General features: G+C 32.9%; 1 pseudogene across 1 annotated transcript; it reads right to left on the bottom strand.

The window, feature by feature from the left end:
- Nucleotides 1-381: 381 nt before the first annotated feature.
- LOC111312423 (uncharacterized) lies at nucleotides 382-25,645 on the bottom strand (annotated as a pseudogene). Its single transcript, XR_016345102.1, has 10 exons — nucleotides 25,061-25,645; nucleotides 9,960-10,077; nucleotides 9,428-9,545; nucleotides 8,037-8,136; nucleotides 7,228-7,357; nucleotides 6,937-7,090; nucleotides 4,889-4,942; nucleotides 4,409-4,798; nucleotides 1,635-3,249; nucleotides 382-1,529 (listed from the first exon to the last, which is right to left on the bottom strand). The product of XR_016345102.1 is annotated as an uncharacterized LOC111312423 (transcript).
- Between the last annotated feature and the right edge of the window lie 1,462 nt (nucleotides 25,646-27,107).

The following is a 27,107-nucleotide window of genomic DNA, read 5'->3' as shown; positions in this document are numbered from 1 at the left end:
GGGGGGCAAATAAGATTATTTTTTAAATGAAAAAATAAATGGCAGCACTGGTATTTTTAGAAAAAAATTAAATATTTTTATTTTTATTATCTTTATTTGGAATTTGAAATAAAATATTTTTTCATATAACAAAAATTAAAAATATAATTAAAATTCTTGATGAAATATTCTTTAGTTTAAATGAAATATTTTATTTTCATAATAGGTGATTAAAATTGCATAAAAATTGTAGGACAGTAAAATTGTCTAAAAAAATAAAATGATAAATATGAAGCCGCTAATGAAGTAACATGATAGAAATGTTCATAATTTCATATCAATGACATAACCAAAGAGAGAGAGAGAGCAATTAGGATAAAAAAGCATATCCATTTTCTCCAAATACATTGGATGAAATTTATCCCTTCATACGTTGCAGCAGGGTTTCTCTTCTACATACAAGAATTAGAATAAGATTTTCCAATAACAATTCTATGCAATTTATGCAGAAAGCTATAACTGTTTACATTTTGCCAAATCAAAAATGTCTCCTTTTCCTACATATGTATCATGTGCAAAATTGACTTCCAACCTTTTTCTTGCAACCAATAATCAACATTTCTACTAATCCCAAACAAGTATTCCCCTTTTCTTTCCCAAGACATACTAACCATCTGCATTATGCCAGTAATGATAATCAGCACTATATCTCACTTATTGATGTAGGTCAGCAAAAGGCTAGGATTTATACATGTCTTATAATCTTAAATCCTTAGGGGAAAACAAGAAAATTTTTACCAATAAAAGATCCCTAAGCTTCACACATAGGGTTCCTTTACCCTAGGATTGCATCATACAGTTCACAATAGCAACAGTGCTAAAATATCTCTCATAATATTCTCTATCTCAATAGAAAGAGTACATTGATGCTTATAGACTCCAAGTAACCCTCATCGTAAAAGAATTCAACTCAAAATAACTTAAATTATACATGTAAGATCTTAAACCGTCGATTCGCTTCTGTGCATTTTGCACCAATACTGGTCCTAAGGCAGCTAAGTGGTTACGGTAACTGATGATGCAAAAAGATACCTTGATTTATGAAACCAATGAAACAAATAAGAATCATATTGTCAGAAAAATTCTTGATATTTACCTTTGATGTAACTGCTACTAGCTCACATCCATAGAATGACTTCAAAGATGAAGCAGATGAACCAGATAACCAATTGAAGGCACAACAACTTCCATTTTTCAGCATCCGGACAAATATTCTATCCACACTTCTCATATTCTATACGACCTATTTAATTGCAAATGATGTAAAGGCTAATGCTGCCTCTGCAATGAAAGAAATTGGCTGGCGAGCCTGCAGGCAAGCAGCTATATCAAACGCATGCAACTCAGCACCATCAAAAAGAAGGTTAACACCAGGAAGGATTATTTATTTGCTGTCAGTTTCATCAGGATCAACTTTTGTAGTTGTTGCTGGGGCAGAATCTTCAACAGGTCTCGTGGCAGCTTCATATACAGGAGTTAGGGCATATGATCTGCAAATAACTATCAACACTATAAATAAATAACACACAACGAACACTGTAATGAGAAGAAAACCATAAGTGAAAGAAAAAAGTGAATAAAATGATTTGACAGACCTAAGAATGCTACCATCGAAGCTCAAAACTTCAGTCCGACAACACTGTCGACTGGCAAGTTTTAATCTTTCATGCTCACTAGATGCTCCAGAAATGGGAGAAGAAGGGTCTAGCAGTGGATTCCACTTTCCACTAGCACAGTTTATTAGTTGTTTTGATTGCTTTGACTCCTTTGAATGCTCCTTTTGGTAAAGAAGTTTTGCTGCAGGACCTGTTGCTTGATACTCTGCACAAACATCACACAATCTTTTACGCATGCTTTGCATTGAATCATGATGCTCAGTAAGTGAATCTGCTTGAAGTAACTGTAATGTAACAACCCTTTCACATATCTTATTGCATAATTTGGGTCTGAAAAGTGGCATCCCAAATTCAACACTCAGTGGAACCCATTCATACTTCTCATCGGGGACAAAATAATCTGATTCTCTTTCTTTAAAAAGTTTTAATAAGTGAATGTAACCAACCATCCATAGGTCAATCTTGTGAGACAAATCAGTTAATAGATCATTCAATTTCGATCATTCCTCTGCACATAGTCCTAGCTCTTCCCCTACATGAGCAACTGAGCCATCAGAGTTCTTAAGGGGCAAGGGTATGTCCAGTGTAACAACTTTTCCAGAACCATCAATATCATATCTGCTTAAGGGCTGCGCTATAACAGCAGAGTATATGAGAAGCCAATTTAAACAGTGTAAAAGTACACTTCCCTTGACTAAATTTCCTTCAAACTTTCCACCTATGCCTCTAACTGTTAAACCATCCCAAGACCATATAAGGGCTTTCTCACAACCAGCTAGTGGTGCAGGCAACATGCAAAGACACTGTCCTTTCATCAGAACAACAGATAAAGGCCCACTAGCCACTGTTGAATATAGTACCAATTTCATCCATGGTGTCACTGATGAGTGAGAGGGAGGACCAAAATGAACAGGACCCGTTGGTCCAGGAAGAACAGATGACTGTGGAAGAGGAACCATAGACACAATAATATCATAGTCACAAAGAAATAACTGGTCTAAGGTTGCCTTTGGCAGAGCAGCCAAGCTTTCAAACCGGAGGATATCCACTCGATATTTCTTTTTCCTCCTTGAAGTTTCTTTACCTGCATCAGGCCCTTTCATCTGTATCAGTTTCTTGTCATTCTCGACATTCAGATCTGACTTGGAAACCTCACTCAAGAGCTTAACATCTTTTGATAAGGTAGTAGATCTATCATCACTAGCGGTTAAGGGTACAGAGTCATCCACACCAGAATCTTCCTGTGACGTTTCTAAATTATTGGTATCGTTAATGTTTTCTTCAGTTCCATTAGTAACAGATTGTTCTGATACATCAGTCAGTGAGGTGTCAGCTATCCGAGTAGACTCATCATAGCCTGAAGCTGATACTCCCATTCTATCAGCAATTTCCACAGCTCTAGTATCAGTGGCAACTCCACCTGATAGTAGACATTCCAAAACACAGTGGAGACTAAATGCATGATTAGCAAATTCCTGCAACTCTCCCTCAAATTTTGTTCCCTCCAATGTGCTCAAGTCTTTGCAAAGATCTGCAATGCTAGCATGGCCTAATTTCCCTGCTTCATATAATGTCACAGCATGAGATTTCAATCCTGCAAAAACCCAGCAACAGGACATACAAATTATGTTAGAGAAAAGGAAACGGTAAGTACATGTGCCACGAACCTAAGAAGGAGTCTTGAATCCCACATCGGATATAAAAAAGAGAGTCACTGGGGTATATAAGGGTTCACACCGTCTTCCCTTGTGAGACGCTTTTATAGGAAAAAATCGTGAAACTAAGAGAGCCAAAGCGGACAATACTTCACAAGAGTGTGAACCGTAATAGTTAAGCTAATCTAGGATACCGGATGAGTGGATGCCCGGACCTGAAACCTCGCAGGTTGAAGCTTAAGTCTCGGTCCGTGACAAGTGGTATCAGAACCAATCTTAAACCGTTTGATCTGTGCCAAGCACCTAGAGGTAGGTAGGCATTTGTTGAAAGAATTTCTTTTGTAATTCCTTATACAAGGATTCAGAAAATACCGGATCCCTACCTACACAAAAAAATTGTTGAAAAAACTCCAAAATGGCATTTTCTTTTGACCCAATTTTTTTTTTCCTTACCGGTCAGGAAAGACAAGAAAATTTCAGGGTAGCAAACATTCTCTAGAATTTCTCTCAGATTCGAACCCATAGCTGATGATAGAACTAGAATAGATATTTTCTGTTTCCTACTTACACGAGCCCATATCCTTGCTTTTCTATCAATCTCTAATTTGAACCTCCCCCAATCTGATATTATGGTACTAGCATAGACCGAAATTCCGTTAGGATCCAATTCTGATTGATAATAGATACCGGGGCTTTGCAATATTTGATTGATCACAATTCTGTATATCCCGCGTCACGTATATCCCGCGTCACGAGATTGGGTAGAGAAAAATGTCATGGACTTAAGAAGTAGTCTTGAATCCTACATCGAACATAAAAAGAAGGTCACTGAAATATATAAAAGTTCACACCGCTCAGATAATATCTCACAAAAATGTAAACTGTAATGATTATACTGATTTGAAACGTAGAATGAGTAAATGCCCCTCTGCCATAATACCATAACCATGGAATAACAAGTTAGTTCCTTTTGGCCTAGCTTGGAGCAACTTGTCTACTTTAGAAAACTGAAGTTGGGCCGTTATGATGTCCAACAGTAAAACAATCTGGAACATATGAGATAGACATTCAAAAGGATAAAGAGCAAAGGTAACTAACCCGGCGAAACAGAGCCCATCATGAGATAAGATGTTATATTAGCATCAACAACAAAAGCAACCCGAGCATCACTAGAACAAGGCCCATAGTTTTCTGTTCCCCAAAAATCTCCTTGTTGAGCAGCCTCACCATCAGTGGAAATATTTGCTGAGGTTGAACTAGGGTGAGAGGCATCTTCTTCATCTGTAAGGCTGACACCATGAGGAGGTACGCTTGTGTTTTCTAGAAGCACAGATGCCAGGTCAATTACTTTTACTGCCCATCCCAAGCGACAAGCAAAAGATGCAGCAGCCTGCAGTTGACCAAAATCCGCTTGTAAGGTTGATGCCACCTCAGCAACAGTTGCTTTCTCACTTGAAACAACAAAAACTGCATACAGCAACCTGCATAGTGATGTTACTTGCATTAAAAATCCAAATTACACTGCTACCGAATGACATTGAAATGACCAAAAGATCAACGAATAACATACTCCTCAATAGGGATCTTCATAAGACTAATCCTTGTTTGAAACGAACCCTTCAAGCCTAGAAACTGAAAATAGTATTAATAACTTGATTCAGAAACCCAAAAAGGACTCAAGCAGAGCTGCTCAGGTACCTCGCCATTCCATCACCAAATTCAAAACAAATTTAAGCAGCAGAAAGCAGAATTAAAATGCCAATATAATTCACTCAAGAAATCCATAAAATTAAACACTAGAGAATTTGCAATCAAGTAAACATTTATATAGAAAGTATCCTAAAGAAAAAGGAGATTTAAAAACATCATGGGTAATTAGTATTTTTCAACGTTGTATTTTTGAGGGAAAATACACAGAACCTCCTAAGAAAAATGCTTGGTTGATAAATAGTTCACTTTTAGGTCTTTAAACCTTTCAGTCACTAAAAACACCCCTGGTCAATGCAATGGGATGTATTTATTTTATCTATCTCTTGACTCGAAATGGGAGCATATTTGGAAAAGGATTTTCAAGTGTTTAGGGTTGACCAAGGTCTCTTAACATCATGTTCTTTCTTCTTTTTATTCCAATAGGAGTTATCTCTTATCTCACAAATACTTGCCATGGTAAGGATTAAGGAAATGGGGGAACAAGCACACTTGGAGTGCTCAGTCCAACGAAGAGTTATATGCTGCTTTCAGGAGAGATTAATCACTCCCGGATAGGAATCTGTTGATTCTCTATTTCTCCCCCAATTGGTTGGCCTGTTGGTGTAATTATTTAATTCACGGGCAAGGGCTCTGGTCAAAAAATAAACAGAAAGAAGGACAAACTGCAGAATTTCTTAATATGAAGGTTACAAGGAATTTACTTTTCCATAAGGTTAATCAATCCAAAAAGTCAGAGCACTGAGTATATATATATATACACACACACATACACACACACACTTCAGTTTTCAAATTACCACCAGCTAACACTCACAAGGATACCACTACGAAAACCAAGCATGATGGATTTCAATGTCAAAGACTCAAAGGTAAATTTGTGGAACAAAATTGGAAAATGGAGTAGTCAAAGCATTAATCTTAAACTATAAAGACACGAAGTAGCAGCATTAAGTCCATCATCCTAAACCAAGTGCAGCTTCAAATAAGAGAAGATGTTTTTTTTGGGACAGATCAGTGTTGTCAAGGGCACAAAGTTCACTTGAAGCACAAGGCAAATAATAAAAAAAAAAAAAAGCGCTCACCTGAGTGAAGTAAGGCGCATTATGCATGTGTGTGTGTGTGTGTCGTGCATGTAATAATCTTAAGATATAATATTCTGTTAATAATCTCTAAGAAGTGGTCCACTTTTATCCTACAAAACAAGCAAAATTTCCTTTTTATTATTATTTTTTTTTGGCCAATATGCAACATTTCCTTATGGTCCCAAGTTTGACGTTGAATGCTCAAACGTGGAGAAGTAGAGATTTGATATTGTCCCTTCTTTTACCATTAAAGGTAAAGTTAATGAAAAAAAACAAAAATAAAAGAAATGCAAGAAAGCTTCAATCAGGAGAGCTTTTTTCACACCTACCACCTTACAGAAAAATGCACCTGATCAAATACGCCTTGTCTGATAGGCTTTGAGGTGCTTTTGTTGTCCAGTGCTTAGGTGCACCCATTGATAACACTGGGACAGAGGAAGAAAATCCTCCGAATTGCAAAAATAAGTGTTGAGGGATGTCAATCCTTTTCATATAACTTGTTTGTGACTGTAATACAACAATCTACTTTAATGTGTAAGTCAACAAACCTGCACTCTCATTCAGTTCCAAGCAGTCAAGGAAGGTCATCTTTTAGCAAAACCAAAAGATCCAAGCACTCCACGCTTCAGAGTATATTAATTCACAAAAAAATACTCATATATATACCTAATGCACATGAATAAAAGATAAAATTTGAGTAACTAGCAAAAGAGTAAGTCTATTTTTATCCCTTGGGACCTAAAGCACTATAATATTAACTATTTCAATGAAGAGGTAAAGATGGATATATATAGAGATCCTATTTGGCGGAAATTCTGAAAGCAAACAGCTAACCTTTAAACCAGTCATCTGGATAGACAGGGACATCAAAATAGACCAATCCCTGTTGATAAAGACCTTTTATAACTTCAGGATCAAACAAGATAAATGCATTAGCTTCTTCCTCGCAGATTTTAGCTATTGTTGCCATTTCTTCTTCTGAAAGTTTCTACAAAAGAAACAAAGAAATGTGAAGATGCAGATTAGGCCAACAAAGATAAGTACATGTACCTGAACAGGGCATAATATCAAGCTAATCTGATGACAGTCGTTAGATAATAAGACAATGGACCATCAGAAACTCACCTTAAACTCTTCTAGGGTAAAATTAACTAGACAAACTCCCCACCAAGGTTCAATTGGAAAGTCCACTGGCTGGCTGGGTAACAACTCTTTTGCAATCGACTTGTTCAGCTTCCACATAATTTCTGGTTAGCTCCAGATAAGTACGTAATAGGTAAGATGATAATAAAGGTACTATATTGGATTTATACATATAATCTAGTTTGCATAGTGCAGGACTAATGATGCCATCAAAAGTTTACAGGGTAAACACAAGCAACTTAATTTATTGTTTATTAGAATGGTTTCCCAGGACATGACCAAAATAATGAAAAGTTCAATAAACATATCTACACCTAATGATTCTAGGGGCAACTATTAAAGCGTAGCCAATTTGTAAAACAACTTAATCTTTACTACATCAGGCAGAACGTCAATGCCTAAAATAATAGTAATATATTATTGCCTCTGTGGTTCTCAAGTAAAGCGCAATGAATATAATTGTCAAAGAAAGAAGTTCAAATTCTGTCCTCCAGTCTAGTATGGCTTTAACCATAAAGGTAACAAGACAATGCAGCCCAAAAAAAATTGATTTTGCAAATCTCCCTATTAGGCAACAAACAGAAGAATAAAAGAATGATTCATGTTACAACTGCCACATTACCAAGCACAATGATGAGCGTTAATCAGTGTACGAGTGCATGCATTTGACTTGGATCACTTGTGCAGGCATATGATAAAGGAGCAAGGACAAGCAGAAGCAACCACCATGGTGCTCACCAGCACACAGGTACATCAATTTGTAAACAAAAATCTGATCCAATACCTTGGACCTGCACTTATTCATGATATCAATAAATTCATTTCTCCCAATTCCCATAGGTCTCAAGGCATCAGCGGCACTGAAATTTGGGATGCTGTCATAAGGTTGCTCTGTCAAGAACAAGAAATGCCTGGGAATGGTCAGTTCCTATCTACATATGAAGCCAACACTGATTCATAAGCAGTAAACCATTGTTGTAGGGTCAATGTTGCATCAAAACTGCACAAGTGCACAAAAATTTGTGTACAAAACAAAATGTAAATATTGAATACTATAGGATTGATCAATGAATCCAAAAAAACCTCGATAAGAAATCAATTTTGAGATGTTATAGATGAATTTTATAATGTCTAACATGATTTAAAAAAAAAAAAAACAAAAACCATAGAAAGATTGCGTAAATCTTTTTTAAAATGTCATATATTAAGATGTTGACAAGGCAACGAGCGTGTAGTACTAGAAGCACCAGAAGAAACATCTTAAGTCAGAGAGGGTTACAGGTTGAAGAAGGCATATAAGAATCAGGAGGTATGTTTACTGAATCTGTAAAATTCTTGGTCCAACCAAACAACAATGTTGAAGATGCCTTCTCTAAGATTAACCTGAATCTTTCAAGAACCCTGAAAACCATGCTCTCAAATGTATAGCCACCATTCTTAATTTATGCTACTTTCTACAAGGACAAGAATTGGAGGCAAAAAGGGCAGGAAAGAGAATATCACATTTGTAAGACAACCTGATCATCTCTAGCGGCCCAATTCTTCAAGCAATCATTTCATCATATGTCCAGTTCTAACAATGGACTCATTCCTTGATTTCAGTCACTACTCTTTCTATCAGCATACAGGTTTAAGTTTCAACCACCCCAAATCTGTACCAGACAGTTCATGCAATCTATTAATTTAATTTACTTAGTAAATAATGGTCAATCACACCACCATATGGAATAGTTTTACTGTTGCATCTTCTTGTGTCTTACCTTCTTAGACCCTGGTGATCAGTCTTTGTGCACATAATTCACACTTCTATGCTGATAAAATTTGATGCATTCAAGCCCTTTTATTCACCTAGAAACACTTAATTACATACCAACCCCTGCCAATCAATAGTAATTATTAAATTACTTTTTGGATAAGTAGAAATTTATTCAACTTTAAACTAGAAGAATCTAGAGTAATTTAAGAATTAGCAATTACATAACAGGATTCAATAATTCAACAATATACTTAAGATGAATACAAATTCTTTGAAATACATAAGGATAAAAAAATCACAGCTCTAACAAGATGCAATATATGAGATTTCTCAGCAGATCAATCAGCTAGATTTATTGAAATAGCCAAAACTTTTTCCCAGTCATCAGTCATATCAATACATAAAAAGGAAGTTGAAGGGTAAAACTAAATAGGAGCGAGCAATTATCATTTTTCATAACCTCGAATACGATATCACAGTAATATCGGAAAGAAGACACCCTCATCATACGGCAAACATACTCTGCAAGGTGGTAAAGGAATAACTGCAATTATGAAAGTCAAAATATGAACTGCAAAGAACCCCTAGAAATGTATTGGGGGGAAAGAGGAAGGGAGAGTCATTCAACATCTTGTACAAACTGCAACTGATGGGAATAGTTTTATAATGATTCAAGCAGTCAAGCTGTGAAAGCCATTCTAAATGACCAGAAATGTAGCTAATATTGCACTAATGCATTAAATGCAGTTTCTTACTATGATAGTTCTGCTTCTACTTCAAAAGGAAGAAAACAACATATTTTATTCAAGTTCTAACTAGGAGTCGAAAAAATATTCCTTTATCATTGTGAAACAAGAACATTGATCATATGAGAACAAAAGTTTTTCTAAAAACATATAGAACAAATCATAGTAAGGGGAATAAAAAGGAAATTCCAAAAACTTTCTTTAACACGCACCGCTAGACTCTTTCGCAAATAATGCATCATGTCTTCATAATATTCACTTTCTTTGCATACTTTGTGAGCGAAACAAGCATTCCATTGGAGCCTTTTCTTGATACAATGGTCAATAATCCTAAATGGAGTTATCAAAAGAAAAAGGAAAAAAAAAGAAAGGGGTAAGATCAATCAACAGAAAACTAATCCCAAAAGCACACAGAGATAAGCATTCAATTCTAAGAACTAATCAGGATAAATAAGAATGCACTTCAGTTTCAACCCGGGACCAAAACTAAGAATGATTTTAGAAACAATCTAAAGCCATTATATGCAAGCTTAACAGAGAAAATGAAATGCAATTTGCAATAGCCAGTGAAAACTGAAAACAACATTGTATTCAATAGTCTGTAAACCTACCATCATGAAATAGCTTTCAAAGATGTCAATATCACAAACCAATTTACTTTTATTCTACAAAATGTTAGTGGTTTAGAATGTGGTGCATCTCACATTGGATAGAAAGATTTAATTATTGATGAATAAAATTAATTTTTGTATTAATTTTATTCATATTTTAAATAACTATGTTTAAATAAAAATAATTATCATATAACAAATGATCATAACTATTTAAATATAAATTAATTATTATTCATAAAGGTCATGATTATACAGAAGGTCATAATCATTTGAATAGAAGTTTATCTCTGTTCATTCCTTATAAATAAATCTTTCAATATAATTATTTTCATTACTTCTGATTGGAGAGTTTGGGGTTTTGTTATATTCTAAAGGTATAATTGACTTTAAAAAGTGTTCTTCATACATCAAAGCCAAAATTCTTTTTTATTATTTCTCTGCTCTTATTTATTTTTTCTAACAATTTAAAAGCAATTATAATAATTTTATATTTTGCACGAGGAAGATACAAAGAAAAGAAATTGGCATGATTTGGAGAACAATATTAGAGGAGGCTCAAGGTGTCAAAGGATTAATATTTTCATGGACCAAAATATTAATTTTCATAAAGATCTTTATTAGAGGTATGTATTTTATTTTTTGCATAATTGTTGTTAAGAAGATTGATTGAATGAGATAAATACGTTAATAATTAATTTTATTAGTGTGTAAAGTCAAAATACAATATGCAAAATATTGATTACATTACATAAGTTTATGCATATACTGAAATTGGCTCCATAATTGGGTTTAATGAATTGTATTATATCTATGTAAAAATTTGATGCTTATAAAGACTAAGATGGGAAATAGCCTAAAAACATAAAAGAAAAAGACATGAATTGACCTACAACCATAAGAATTATCACTTGTTATCAAGTAAGGAATTAAATTAGGTTATAATAGAATGGCCAATTGTTTAATTGTTATGTCTTGGTTATATATAGAACAGGCAAATTGTCCCATGGTTTCTATGAAAAATAATTGGAAAGGAGTAAAGGGATTTACCATGAAAAATTAGATGTAAGTGGAGAATATATACAGAAAATAAGATTTGGCTACAAGATTAGTTTTATTTTTAAATTATGGCACCAAAATTGAGAATAAGGGGGCGATCTTGTAGTTCTTGGTCTGTAAAGATACGTTGTTCGGTGCTCCATTTTATTTTCCCATTGAGGCCGAAACTAAACTTGTGCTCGAGAGATAGCTGTCCATACACTAATAAGGGATGTATGAATTATCGATAAGAGAGGAGCCGTGGTGGTCCCCCTTGACCACCCAGATCCCACGAGTGAATAAAAAGTTGGATCTACATTGGATCTCACTTGAATCGCCCCATCTATCCTCTTGAGGAGAAGTTTGGTTTCAAACCTCGGTTTGAACAGGAGAAGTACGCCATGCTAATGTGCCTTGGATGATCCACATCTCAGGGTTAGGCACTGATGAGCACATTGAACTATCCATGTGGCTTAGAGCCCTCACAACCTGGTGCGCTCTACCACTAAGCTAATAGCCTGTTGTGTGGGCTTTCTGCTGAGGGCCCGCTATGCCAAAAGCGAGAGAAACCCCATCCTTCTCTTTCCCTTTTATGTCCCTATGTCGCCACATGGGAATGACCTAGGGGCATAAAAAGGGATCCTATCAACTTGTTCCAACCTAGGATAATAAGCTCATGGGCTTGGTCTTACTTCATCGTCGAGAAACGAAAGAAAGCTTCCATCTCCAAGTTTAATTTAGACATAGCTTAGTGTGAAGCAGTGTCAAACCAAAATACCCAACAAGCATTAGCTCTCTCTAAAAAGGAGGTGATCCAGCCACACCTTCCAGTACGGCTACCTCGTTACGACTTCACTCTAGTCATTAGACCTGTCTTCAGCATCCCCCTCCTTGCGGTTAAGGTAAGGACTTGGGGCATGGCCAACTCCCATAGTGTGACAAGCGGTGTGTACAAGGCCCGAGAACGAATTCACCCCCGTATGGCTGACCAACGATTACTAGCGATTTTGGCTTCATGCTTAAGTCAAGCTATTTGTATAGTTCTATCTTTACTAGTCGTTTATAAATCAAAGGTTGATATATATATTTTTAAATTTATTATTGGTTCAAATTTTGGCTAGTTTTCAATTTTCATCAATTAAAATTAAATTGATGTATATGAATAATTATTATTAAGATATGGAGTTCCATGGATTTATTGGTGGATAATAAACCAAATAATTGTTATTATCAAAAGCATTGGCAATGTAGCATGTAATTTGCCTGCTGAGTGTATTACACTAGAAGTAATTTTACAAAATAATATTTTATTATGAACAATCACAAAGAAAAAGTTTAACGTATAATTCAATTTGTGTTTGATGGCCAAAACAAGTAAGACAAATAAACTCAAGAATTTGGAATATAAATGTTCCTATTTGTGAAAAAACTAAGAAATAAAATTATGTGAAAAACTAAGAGTAAAATTGAATGTATATTAAAAAACTGCTCATTAAGAATTATACAAACACCTTAGGTTTATAAACAACTAATTAGTAGGTAAACTAGGAAACTAAATCTTCCTAAAAACTGATCTTATAATTGAGGGATTGTCTATCCTAATCTTTTGTCATTAATTCTAGGGATACAAATATAAATATATAGATTACAATATTACAATCAGCTATAAATAAATGTTTTCCCACACTCCCCCTCAAGCTAGTGAATATGTGTTTTTCAATGCTAGCTTGGAAATAATTTCTTGAAATGTTGCACTACTGAGACCTTTAGTCAATACATCTGCAAGTTGACCTTTGGTTGACACATACGGTGCACAAATCAACCCACTATCTAGTCTCTCCTTTATGAAATGCCAATCTACTTCAATGTGTTTTGTTCTATCATGTTGCATAGGATTGTGTGCAATGCTTATTGTAGACTAGCTATCACAATAGAGTCTCATTGGTCCATCCCACTTGATCTTCAACTCTTCTAAGATAATCTTTAACGATAGTAGTTCACAAATTTCTTGAGCCATTACTCTAAACTTTACTTCAGCACTTGATCTTGCCATCACATTCTGTTTTTTACTTCTCCAAGTCATAAGATTACCACCTAGAAAAGTGTAGTAGCCTGAGGTGGATCTTCTATTAGTTACTGAACCTGCATAATCAGCATCTGTATATATCTCTAAAACCAACCTTGAATTTCTTTTGAATAAGATATATCTCCCAGGATTGGCCTTCAAATAGTGTAATACACGGTAAATAACCTGTAGGTGTACTTTTTTAAGACTATGCATAAATTGACTTATCATACTCATAACATATGTTATATCAGGCTTAGTATGTGAGAAATAAATGAGTCTTCCAATTAATCTTTGGTACATCTCTCTATCTACAGTAGTATCTTCATTAGCTTTTCCAATTTTATGATTAAGATCTATAGGGGTATTTGTATGTTTACATACGAGCTTCCCAATTTTCTTCAGAAGATCCATCACATATTTTTGTTGTGAGATGAAAATACCATGCCATGAGTGAGCTACTTCAATTCCTAGAAAACACTTCAATCTCCCTAGCTCTTTTATCGTAAATTCTCTAGCCAAACATATTTTAGAGATACTTTCTCTTTTCCATCATCTTCAGTTATAATTATATCATCAACATACACTAATAGAACTGTGACTCTCCCTGAATTAGAGTGCTTGATAAACAATGTGTGATCTCTTTGACTCTGCTTATATCCTATTGCTAGCATCATTTTGGCAAATCTCTCGAACCAAGCCCTAAGAAACTGTTTAAGGCCATATAAAGCCTTTTTCAGCTTGCATACTTTGTTTGCTTCTAGGTGACCTCCAAATCCCCGTGGAACCTTAATATATATTTCTTCTTCGAAATCACCATGTAGAAAAGCATTCTTTACATCAAATTGTTGAAGCTGCCAATTGCAATATGCAGCCAATGATAACAAAATCCTAACTGTATTCATCTTGGCAACTGGAGCAAAAGTTTTCTGATAATCCACTCCATAAGTTTGAGTGTAGCCCTTAGCCACTTACCTAGCTTTGTACCTTTCAACAATACCATCCGTCTTGTATTTTACAGTAAAAACCCATTTACAACCAACTTAATTTATTCCTTTAGGCAACTCTACTAGTTCTCATGTCTTATTTTTCTCTAAAACCTCCATTTTTATTGTCATGGCTTGCCTCCATTTCTCACTACATAATGCCTTGGATAATGTAGTTGAAACATAAATAGTGTTTAGGCTCACAAGAAAATTTTTGTGGGATGGTGGGAATTTTTTAAATGACACAAAATTAGAGAGTGGGTATAGTGGATGCTTAGTACATTCTCTTGTTCCTTTCATAATGACAATAGACGGATCATAATCACTAGTTATAGTTTTAGGAGGTCTATGCTTATTTTGAGAAACAGAGTCAAAAATTGAAGTTATCTCATTTCCAAAGTTAGGATCAGGTTCTTAGACTGGCATTGGTTTAGGATTTAGAACTTTTCTTCTTGAGTACACCTATAGTTTCTTCATAGAATCAAGAACAATATTATCTTTTGTCACATCTTCTATGTTTGGAATGGGTTCAAACTCAAATTCAGCGTTTGACTTATACTCAAAAGAAACAGGTTTCAACCTAAAAAAAATTAATGGGTAAAAATGTTGAAGAAGATGACAAATTAAGCAAAAAGAAGTCTGTATCCTTATCTTTCATGAATGAAGTCTCCCTCTGAAGATAAGGTTAAGTAAAAAATAGTTTACTCTCTTCAAAAGTAACATCTGTAAACACATAGAATTTTGTGATAAGAGGATGATAACACTTATACTCTTTCTGGGTTGATGAATATCCCACAGAAATGCACTTGATTGCTCTAAGATCCAACTTTCCCCTATTGTGATTGTGAACATAAACAAATGATATACAATCAAATATCCTAGGTATGAGGTTGTTTGTAGTATTAAAGTTGGGATAAAATTGTGAGAATAATTCTATAAGAGTTTTAAATCCCAAAACTCTTAAAGGTAACCTATTTATAAAATGTATGGCAGTGAGAACAGTTCCCTCCTAGTAGAATTTGGGTACATTTGCTTAAAAAAGTAAAGCTCAAGTTGTGGCTAGTAAATGACTGTTTTTCCTCTCAGTCACTCCATTCTGCTATGGACTATTAACACAAGATGACTCATGAATAATCCTCTCATTCTGAAAATAGGTAGATAAATTCTGGTTGAAATAGTCTCTTGCATTATCAGACCTAATTCTCTTGATTTTCACTCTAAATTGATTCTAGATCATGTTTTGGAAGCTTAAAAACATACTATTCACATCTGATTTGGATTTAAGTAAAAATATCTAAGAGACCCTAGGACAATCATTTATGAAAGAAAAGAAACAAACCACTTTGCACCCAAAATATTAAGAATTGTAGAGGAACCCATATGTCATTATTAATCAAGTAAAAAGGAAAAGAACTTCTTTTATTGCTAATTGGAAAAAACACACGTCTATGCTTTGCAAGTTCACAAACATCATAATGAAAATTTTTAGCATTTAATCCTTTGAACAAAGAAGGAAACACGTTTTTTAAAGTTTCAAAAAAAGGATGTCCAAGATGAAAATGATAAAGCCAGATTTTGACTTTATTAGGAGATTTTTCAGAAAGAAATAACAAAGGTAAACTATTATTGATATTACTTGTGTTGTTTGATGTCTTAAAATAGTATAGTCCATCATTCTCCTTAGCAAGTCCAATCCTCTTCTTCGAACTCTGATATTGAAATTCATAATAAGAGGGATAAAAAGTTACTTTGTAGCTCATATCTCTGGTAAGTGTTTGTATAGATATTAGATTAGTAGACAATCCAGGAACATGAAAAATATTTTTAAGAACAAACGAGTGATTAATTTGAACATCTTTTAAACCTATCACTGTAGTAAGTGAATCATCTATAACAACAATTCTTTTATTACTATGACACAAGGTATATATACTAAATTTCTGTAAGGAATATGTCATATGATTTGTGACTTTTGAGTTAATGACCAAAGAACTCGTAATAAACTTAACCGAGACATTTAATCTATGAGAACTAGAAGCTTTACTTGAACTAGAGACTTTACCCAAAAAACATACCCCAGTAGGCTTTTCAAGGGTTTTCAATAGGCTTCTCAGCTTCTCAATCTCTTCTCTGTTCAACTCTCCTTGTTTTTGAGACATTTGTAGTACACCGGTAATTTTTCCAGTTGACACTTCCTCAAATTGGATGGTAGTGATATCTTTTTTTGAACTGAAACAAATCTTAAGATATAACCAGAAATGACTCTTAGCAATGAAGGCTAAAGAAGAGAAAAATAAAATGGCTATGAAGGTCTTAACAAGGTTCGACAATGAAAGCCTAAAATAGTAGTTAGCAATAATGGCTAAAAATTTTGCTTTCCAAGAAGAGCCTAAAGCTCTAATACCATGTAGAAAAACTAAGAAATAAACTATGTGAAAAACTAAGAGTAAAACTGAATGTATATTGAAAAACTATTTATTAAGAATTATACAGGCACTTTAGGTTTATAAACAACTAACTTGTAGGTAAACTAGGAAACTAAATCTTCCTAAAAACTAATCATATAATTGAGAGATTGTCTATCCTAATTTTTTATCCTTAATTCTAAGGATACAAATACTTAATTCTAAGGATATAACTATAAATATATAGATTACAAAATTACAATCAGCTGTAAATAAGTGTTTTCCCACACTATTGTATAACTATGATTGATGAAACTGGCTTACAAAAGGTAGGAGATTAAAGAGATGCTTGTTTAAAAAAAAAATATAAAACTATTATAACTACGAAGTTTATAAAGGTCTGGTTTTGAAATATTATTCCCATTAATGATAGCATTAATAAATTGTTTGAATTTATAATATAATAAGTTAATGCAAGTTTATAATGAATATATAATTTCATGAAAAATTGGGGCTGGTGGTAATGTAAAATATATTACGTATGTATATCTATGCCATCCCTATATTTTGTAAATTTTATATTGGTATCACTAACTAAAATTTGGCCAACAATTTGGGCTAATTAGATGATTGATTAAAAGAAAAGTTATGTCATTAAAAATATTGAATCATTTGTCGGTTACCAGCATTTTGAAGGATGCTCATCAATGTCTAAATTAGTCATGTTTATAAATTAGAAAAGAACATGCAAATTCAATGCTCCAAAGGCACCGATACATGCATGTGTTCAATTCCATTTTGTGATAGTATGAAGAACATTGGTACAATTTGCCATATATTATAAAAATGAAATGAATAGGATAGAATTTTCTTCCTTATATATTAAGAAAAATATGGACTATAGAGATAGAATGTCATCATCAAATTAATATATTATTGGTTAAAGACAATAAAGACATTTTTGCTTCTTGTACCCGAAAAAATGACTTTTTGCAGGTTGTTAAAATGAAAAGTGAACAAGTTTCCAACGTTTTCAATAGTTTCATAACAATGGCAAGGATGTGGCTAGTTATACACCAAATTAACATAAGGGCTTAAATAATAATAGTGGATTGTGAAAGCCGTAAGCCTTAAAGTTAGCTAATCAATAATTTATCAATGCAAATTCATCATGAGTTTTTGCATGAAATATAAGTAGAACTCATATTATATTTATTGTTTATACTATTTTATGAAAATGATTCTTTGGATTCATGTTCATGACTTGCGTTGATATGGAGATCTAGATATAAACATATTGATTACAAAATGATTGTGAAACTATTTGAAATTAAAGTTAAATATACAATGGACTATCATTGTACATAGGCATATTGGTCCTATGAGTAAAGTTTGAATTTATTATATCTCCAAAAATGTTATGATCAATTAAAAATGGTAAATAACAGAGATATATCGGCTGCACAATAGTGGAGAAATAAAGTTTTCATAAAAATTTGAAATCAAGTTTAGAGATTTCAATAGTCATGAACTTGGAATTGGGCATTGGGCAATTAATATATGCATTGAAAACTCATGATAACTGTTATAACAGTTTTATGTCTACTTGACGAGTTTGGAAATGAAAAGAAAAAAACAAAAAACAGAGTCATCACCAATCGTTTTTGACTAGGTGCGATTGATCATCTATTAAAACATATCTTTTTAATAAAATATTAAAAATTAATTAAATTTATTTAAAAGATAATTTTAGGGCCTGTGAAACAATCTGGGTCCAGGAATCAGTTACGCATGAGGAAGAATTAATAACCTAAAGCACTCATTTAAAATGGTACCAATTAATTACGTGTTATCCATTGATTTTGATAAAAACAATCTTATTTTTGACGTTTGAAAAATAATTTCCTTAATTTTTTTATTGAAATTTTGGTTTTTTTTTTTAAATATCTTTTATTATTTCTTGTTCCATTTTTATTCAAAAAAAATAAATTACAACATTTTTATTGAAATAATTCTTAAAATATTTCAGTACATTGTTAACATTAAAAAAACTCTTTCTCACATAGAGATTTCTCAGGCATCACTTATCAAAATACCTTCGAATCTAATCTTCGGAGGCTTAGATTTATTTTTCTTAAGAAAAAACTATGTTAAGCATGTAATGCAAAATGCTAATATGCTGATGCACATATATTATTTTCTTCTTTAGAAAATTTATTGACTTTATTTATTGAATTATTATTTTTATTGTTTTATCGAAGAAAAGAAAAATTTTATCATATTAAATATTTTTATAAATATTCGAATACACTGATAATATTTAAAAAAACTCCTTACTTAGGGATTTCATAAAACATCGTTACTCGAAATACTTTTAGAATCTTATTTTCGAATAATAATTTTTCCCCATTCTTTATTATTTTATTTTTAACAAATTAATTAATTTGTATTTACTACTTTAGCAAAAAAATTTTTATTATATTGAAAACTCTTTATAAATAATCCAATAAGTTGGTAGTATTTAAAAAAAATATTATCACCTAGAGATTTCGTAGGTATCACTACTTGGAGTACCTTTGAATCTTATCGTCGGATAAAAATTTTCTTTTCTTACGTTTTTTATTATTTTTATTATTATTTTATAAGGTTTATTTTAAAATTAATAAAATTATCAAAAATTTTAACTATATATTTTATCATTTATTTTTATTTATTGATTAATTATTTATTACTACAAAAATTTATTCTAACAAATTTAAATATTTTAACATGCATAAATATTGATAATAATATTTAAAATAATAAAAATAATATTATTAAAAAAATTTAAAAAATTGAAAATTTTTTTTTTACCTAAACCGTACCAGATCAATGTGGGTTCGATCGGTTCAACGGTTTAGTCCGATCAAAAGCTAAGGGATGCTGGGTTGGATGCACAGACCCCAAGTCGGGTCTCGGGTTGATGCACGGATCCTCCGGATCCTAAACAACGTCGTTTCGATCTTGACAGCAACTATAAAAGCCTAAAGTTTTTTTATTCATTTTCTCCCTTCCCTCTCTTTACCCTTCTCTCTCTTCTAGACTTTCTTTTTCTAACTCTAGCCAACAGCTGCTGCTCTCAGAATCAGGCTCTGGTGCGTCGTGTCGTTTCTCAATCACCGTCGCCATCCGTCGGTTACTGAAAAACTTATAAACTTAAAAAAAAACTTCCTTTCAACCCTAAACACAGATCCGAGTCTAATTTTACGAGAAATGACCTCAAATTGTGTAGATCGGACCAAAAGTTATGGCTAAAAATATTTTTTTTCTGTTTTTCATTTCTTGGCACTGTTAGTCCATGTTACTAGGGGTTGTGATTTCTTTTGATTTGTGTTTGTTTGGCTCGTTTTGTGTTTTGATTTTTTTGACAGAGATTTTTTCTTTTGGGATCTACTAGAATTTTTTCTGGTATTTTTATTTTTTACGGGGTTTCTCTTTCGATAGCCTCTTCTTCTCTTGTGGATTTTTTATGGCTTTATTTATAGAGCTAGATCGGAATCAAAATCCTAGATTTTTTGAGATTTTGCTAAACTTTGGCTGCTTAGGGTTAGAGTGGCTACCAGTAGCTGTCAAGGTGGCGACTAGCAACTATCAGAGCTACTGGTAGTACGGCTGCCAGTGACTGATAGAAAGGTGCCAAAAAAATAATAATAATAAATAAAATGATGTTTACAGCTACCCCTCTTATCGGCTTATAACCTAAGCCAAATTTATCTTTCTTTTCATATATTGTCGGTGACTTTGTGATTCCTTGTAAATTCTTTGTAAGTCTTGCTTCAAGTTGACATCCCATCCCAGTAAATTGCTTGACAACCATTTTAGTAGTCTTAGATGAGTGTGGTGAATATAATTTAGATCATTCAGTCATATATGTTGCGTTGACAATATCAAAAGATCTATAAGAGCATTCTAGTGTTTCATCTACTGATTCCACATAAGGAGTATTTATTGATTGGGTTGCCAATAAATTTTTTTCTTCTGCCACGCATGTCAGCTTTCCATCAATAATGAATTTGACTTTCTATTGCAATGAAGATGAAACGGCATCTGCCATATGAATCTACGGCCTACCTAACAAGCAACTATATGTGGGAGAGATATCCATAACTTGGAATTTCACATTGAAAATGCAAGAACCAATCTGTAATGGCATTTTTATATCTCCTAGCACCTCTCGTCAGGTCCCATCGAAGGCTTGAACTACCATATGACTAGGCTTTATGTAAGATTCATCAAAAGGTAGTTTCACCAAAACAGTCATAAGCATAACATTGATAGATGAGCCATTATCGATCAAAACCTTACCCATTATATGACTTTTGCATTTTACAATAATGTGGAGACCCTTAATACTTTCTCGACCTTTAAAAGGAATTTCTTCATCACTAAAAGAGATGTAGTTTGAGATTATTAGATTGCCAACAAGCTATTTCACGTATTCAGCAGAGACATCGTGCGACACATAAACTTGATTAAGCACCTTTAGTAAAGCATTACAATACTACTTTAAGCTAAGCAATAATGATAATAGCGAAATTCTAGCTAGCATCTTGTTCAACTATTCTACCACGCTATACTCACTGTGTTTTATTAGCTTTAAAAATTCATAAGCTTCACTCTCAGAGATCGATTTCTGACATTCTTTATCTAGGACTACAACAGGATTACTCTGACTTCCCTCTTCTTCTCCCACCTTTGCTTTCTTTTTTCTAGCTTTCGCTAATGTTTTCAGAGTATAAAATCTCTCACTTCGAGTTATACCTCCTACACCTGTTATGTTTGTAGTATCTAAATTAACTACAACATCACAATCGTACTTCCATGATACTTGCTCATAATGATCCTTGGCTTCATCTAGAAAGTTTACTAGGTACTGCTTTATCATTCTGGTATTGGGAAGCAGTACCATAGAAGTACGATTGTGATATTATAATTAATTCAGATACTACAAACATAACAGACGTAAGAGGTATAACTCGAAGTGGGAGATGTTATACTCTGAAAACTTTAGAGAAAGCTAGAAAAGATAAAGCAAAGATGAAAGAAGAAGAGAAAAGTCAAAGTAATCCTATTGCAGTCCCAAACAAAGAATGTCAGAGCCAATATCTGAGAGTGAAGCTTGTGAATTTTTAAAGCTAATAAAAATAGCGAATATAGCATGGTAGAACAGTTAAACAAGATGCCAGCTATAACTTCACTCTTATAATTATTGCTTAGCTCAGAGTCACGCCATAATACTTTATTGTGCTTAATCAAGCATATATGTCCCACAATGTCTCTGTTGAATACGTGGAATAGCTGGTTGGCAATCTGATAATCTCAAACTACATCTCTTTCAATGGTGAAGAAATTTCCCTTGAAGATCGAGGAAGTACTAAGGCTCTTCACAGTAAAATGCAAAAGTCATATAATGGCTAAGGGTTTTATCGATAATGGCTTTTCCATCAATGTTATGCCTATGACTACTTTGATGAAACTACCTGTTGATGGATCTTACATGAAACCTAGTCATATGGTAGTTCGAGCCTTAGATGAGACCCGACGAGACGTGCTATGAGATATAGAAATGCCATTACAGATTGGTTCTTGCATTTTTAATGTGAAATTTCAAGTTATGGATATCTTTCCCTCATATAGTTACTTATTGGGTAGCCGTAGATTTATATTGCAGGTCTCATTCCATCCTCATTGCATTAGAAAGTCAAATTCATTATTGATGAAAAGCTAACCTGTGTGGTAGAAGAAGAAGTTTTACTGATAACCTAACCGATAAATACTCTTTATATGGAATCGACAGATGAAGCACTAGAGTGCTCTTATAGATCTTTTGAGATTGCCAACACAACGTATGTGGCTGAAGGATCTAAATTATATTCACCGCGTCTATCTACGACTACTAAAATGATCGTCAAGCAGCTTACTGGGATAGGATGGTAACCTGAAGCCAGACTTGGAAAGAATCTATAAAGAATCACAAAGCCACCGGCAATATATGAAAAGAAAGATAGATTCAGTTGAGTTGTAAACCGACAAAAGGGACAGTTGTAAACACCATTTTATTTATTTTTTATTATTTTTCTTATTTTCTTATTTTTTCTTTTTCTATTACCTTTTTTGCTAGCCGTCAGCAGCCGCACTGCCAGCAACTCTGACAGTCGTTGGTCACCACCCTAACAGCCACTGGCAGCCACTCTAACCATAGGCAACCAAAGTTCAGCAAAATCTCAAAAAATCTAAGATTTTGATTTTGATTTTGATTTGGCTTTATAAATAGAGCCACAAAGGATCCATAGGAGAAGAAGAGACCATCGAAAGAGAAACCTTGTAAAAAATGAAAATACCAGAAAAAACTTTATGCCAGATCCTAAAAAAAAAGAATCTCTGTTAAAAAAAATTAAAACACAAAGCGAAACACAAATCAAAAGAAATCACAACCCTGGTAACAGGGACCAACAGTGTTAAAAAACGAAAAACGCAAAAAAAAAACATTTTTGGCCGTAACTTTAGGCCTCAGTCTATATAGTTTAAGGTCGTTTCTCGTAAAACTAAGCTCGGATATGTATTTAGAAGGTTAAGGCGAAGGTCTTTTTGAAGTTTTTGGGTTTTCTAGCAACCGACGATCGGCGGATGGCTACGACAATCAACGAATGGCATGGTGCACTAACACCGAAGTCTGGGAGCAGTGGCAGCCAATTGAAGTTAGACAAAGAGAATCTAAAAGATAAAAGGGTAGAGAGAGAAAAGAAAGAGAGAAAATGAATAAAAAAATTTTAGGCTTTTATAGTTGCTACCAAAACCAAAATAACATCGTTTAGGACCCCAAAAGATTTGCGCGTCGACTTTAGCCTGACCAAGGGTCCGTGCACCCGACCCAACAACCCAGCATCCTTCAACTTCTGACTGATCCAGTTGAATCAGATTGAACCGTCAAACCAACCAAACTCGCATTGATCGAATCGTTTTTTTATTATTTTTATTAAACTTTTTTTATTATTTTAATTATTACTATTTTTTAAGGTTTATTTTAAAATTAACAAATTATCAAAAAATTTAATTAAATATTTTATCATTTATTTTTATTTATTGATTAATTATTTATTATTACAAAAATTTATTCTAACAAATTTAAACATTTTAACACGCATAAATATTAATTGTAAGATATATATGCTAATTGAAGGTTTAAATCGAGAGATACCTTATTGTATTTATAATATTTATTTGCATGAAAGGTTAAAAATTAAGCACCAACATTCCAAAGTGAAGGATTATTGGTAGTTTAGAATGTGGTGCATCTCACATTAATAGAAAGATTTAATTATTGATGAATAAAATTATTTTTTGTATTAATTTTATTAATATTTTAAATAATTATGGTTAAACAGAAACAATTATCATATGACAAATGATCATAACTATTTAAATATAAATAGATTATTATCCATAAAGGTTATGATTATACAAAAGGTCATAACCATCTTAATAGAAATTTATGTCTGTGCATTCATTATACATAAATTTTTCAGTATAACCATTCTCACTATTTCTGATTGGAGAGTTTAAGGTTTTGTTACATCCTAAAGGTATAATTGCCTTTAAGAAAGTGTTCTTCATACCTCAAACCCAAAATTCTTTTTTATTATTTCTCTTCTCTTATTTATTTTTTCTAACATGAAATACCAAAAAAAGCTACATTTTCCAAACCTAAGAAGCATATATTGCTTCAAGATAGAGGGCTAAACAACAGAATGCTGGATGATCCATCAAATCATTTAACCAAATCATCTATGCACAAATTCTTATTTGGGGAAGACAAACCTCGACACACAGAAGAAACATGGTCCAATCTGCCTAAGTCCCAAAGATCTTTCTTGCAATGGCTATAAAAGAGCAATGCCAGTTCAAATTTCCAATTAATTTCATTGACTATTTCACAGAACTCCCTTGCCATAACATAACTAATCCATCAATCATATATTAAGCATGAAGTAAGTACTTCCTCTTAGAAGAAGAAAACTAACAATTATAATCTGCTCTGTTTGGCAAATTGATCCTAAATTTACTCTCTAAAACAAAATATTCAGTTTTTTCAAAGCTACAAACTAAATGATCCTTATAGCTGCCGTTAAAAAAAGTAAAAGAAAAGAAAGCAGCAGAATTCAAACTAACCTTCTGTGCCATTCTTCTTTGGAATTAAGAGTGGCTTGAAGCCGTTTAGGCAAATTCTCCCACGGGCATTCTTCCCTCATCGCTTTCAAAAATAACTGTTCCTCGATCGTCGCCGGAATGTGCGGCATTTTTATAGATCATTCAATCTCCTCCCCCTCTATACACAAGTCAATCAATCAGTTAGCGAAGCAAATCATTAGCAAAAAGAAATTTCGAGCATTTAGTGGATCGAACGAGAGAGAGAGAATAAGAGGAAGCTTTGATCGCAGTGGCAATGGGATCGAGTTAGGGTTTAGTAAATCGAGGGAAACGGAGATCTAATCTAAAGAAAGGAAAGTTCAATGAGAAATGTTGGAAATTGTTACAAGTACATGCATGCCCGTAAGTGTCCAGATTGCGTGAGTTCAAATAGAAATAGTATCAGGATAAAGAAAATGTAGTAAGAAGAGACTGCTCAAATTTGGGAGTAGATCAATCTTCTTTCCATGTGTTTGTGTTTGGTGGAATAAATAAGCGGAAACAAGCATGTTGTTGGAACAAATTAGACATGTTTACAAGAAATTTAGCTCCCATTGGAGTCATATTGTAAAAATAGATATTTAAGCTCATTCTATTTTGAGTGAATTTAATTATTTGTTAATAACTTAGACATCTAAAAGTGGTTTGTCAAGTTTAATCGTGTCCTTCATGTTTAACTACTTGCTTATTGACTTTCCTCAATAAAATAAAATAAAAATTTAGAAATAATATGAATATTAATGTACATTTTCATCAGTTTAAAATTTTTTTTATTTGTTCTTCCCGAATTATTGGAATATTATTGATTTTCATGAAATTTAAAAAATATTTTGACTTTAATGTGTTTAGTATTAAATTTTAAAATTTTTTATCAAATTAAAGTTTTTTATTTTTAATATTAAAAAAATATTTTAAAATATAAAAAATAAAAGTTTTATATATTTAAAAAATATGACATAATTTTTTACATTAAAAAAAAAGAGACAAAAAAGTATATATTAATATATGATGACGTACAATGTATATTACTAATATATTCTTATATAGTACACATAAATTAAAACATGTTAATGAAAAATACTAAATCTGTACGTGAATTATATTTTTAGTATATTCTTATTATAATAATGTACTAAAAGAAGTTCATCGTCTTTAAAAATAAAATAAAAGTTTAAACATTCTTTGAGTAATTTCATTACCTTTATTATTTAAGTTGTTAAAAAATACGTTGATTTAATATTCACATATTATAAATAAAAAAATAAAATTGAACTAGTTATTCTTTGTAACAACTTGATTTTTATTTTCTAATTTAGAAGAAGATGATATAGAGTGAGACCAAAAAGTGCAATTGAAATTGACTATAAAAATCAACATAAAAAATAATTATATTTAAATTGTATAATTGTAACAGGATTACAACTTTATTGAAAAAATCGATTTGTATAATAATGAAAGAATTGAATTAAAACTAGATTACTTAAAATCAATAAACTAACTAATAAAAAATAATTTTCAAAAAATGACATTTATTTTTTTCAATTCAAAAAATTATCATTCGACACTTGTATAATATATATAGATTATAGACTGATTATTATATTCTATACAGATTACTGGTAAGTTGTAGATAAATCCAATCTCCATTTCCAAGCTACCAACCAAGTCCGCAACATCGTGCTTTGACTGGCCCGTTTTCAACTATAGGCCTCTGGGCAGTGTAAGGGCTGTCATAATAAATATTGGGCTCAGTTGACTTCATGACCGACCTGACCTGCCACGTATTCAGTACAAAAAAACCGTTGGAACTTGGACAGCTGTTCTGCACCCTTATCAAATACATCCATCAAGGCGTGCCGGGAAACCGAAATCCAAGAAAACAACAAAGAAACGAAAAAAACAAAGCAAAAAAGAAAGAAAAAAACCTGCGCCCGGCACTCACAATCAAGGGCGGATCCAGAGTGGGGTACCCCATTGAGATGCTAATGCCCTTATAAATTATTATAAAAGTTTTTAAAAATTTTAATTT

This window comes from Durio zibethinus, chromosome 1 (assembly GCF_047325235.1).
Source record: "Durio zibethinus cultivar Kanyao isolate XHJ-2024 chromosome 1, ASM4732523v1, whole genome shotgun sequence".
NCBI classification, from domain to species: Eukaryota; Viridiplantae; Streptophyta; class Magnoliopsida; order Malvales; family Malvaceae; genus Durio; species Durio zibethinus.
Note: the sequence above shows the minus strand (reverse complement) of the source record. Positions and strands in the feature narration are given on the sequence as shown.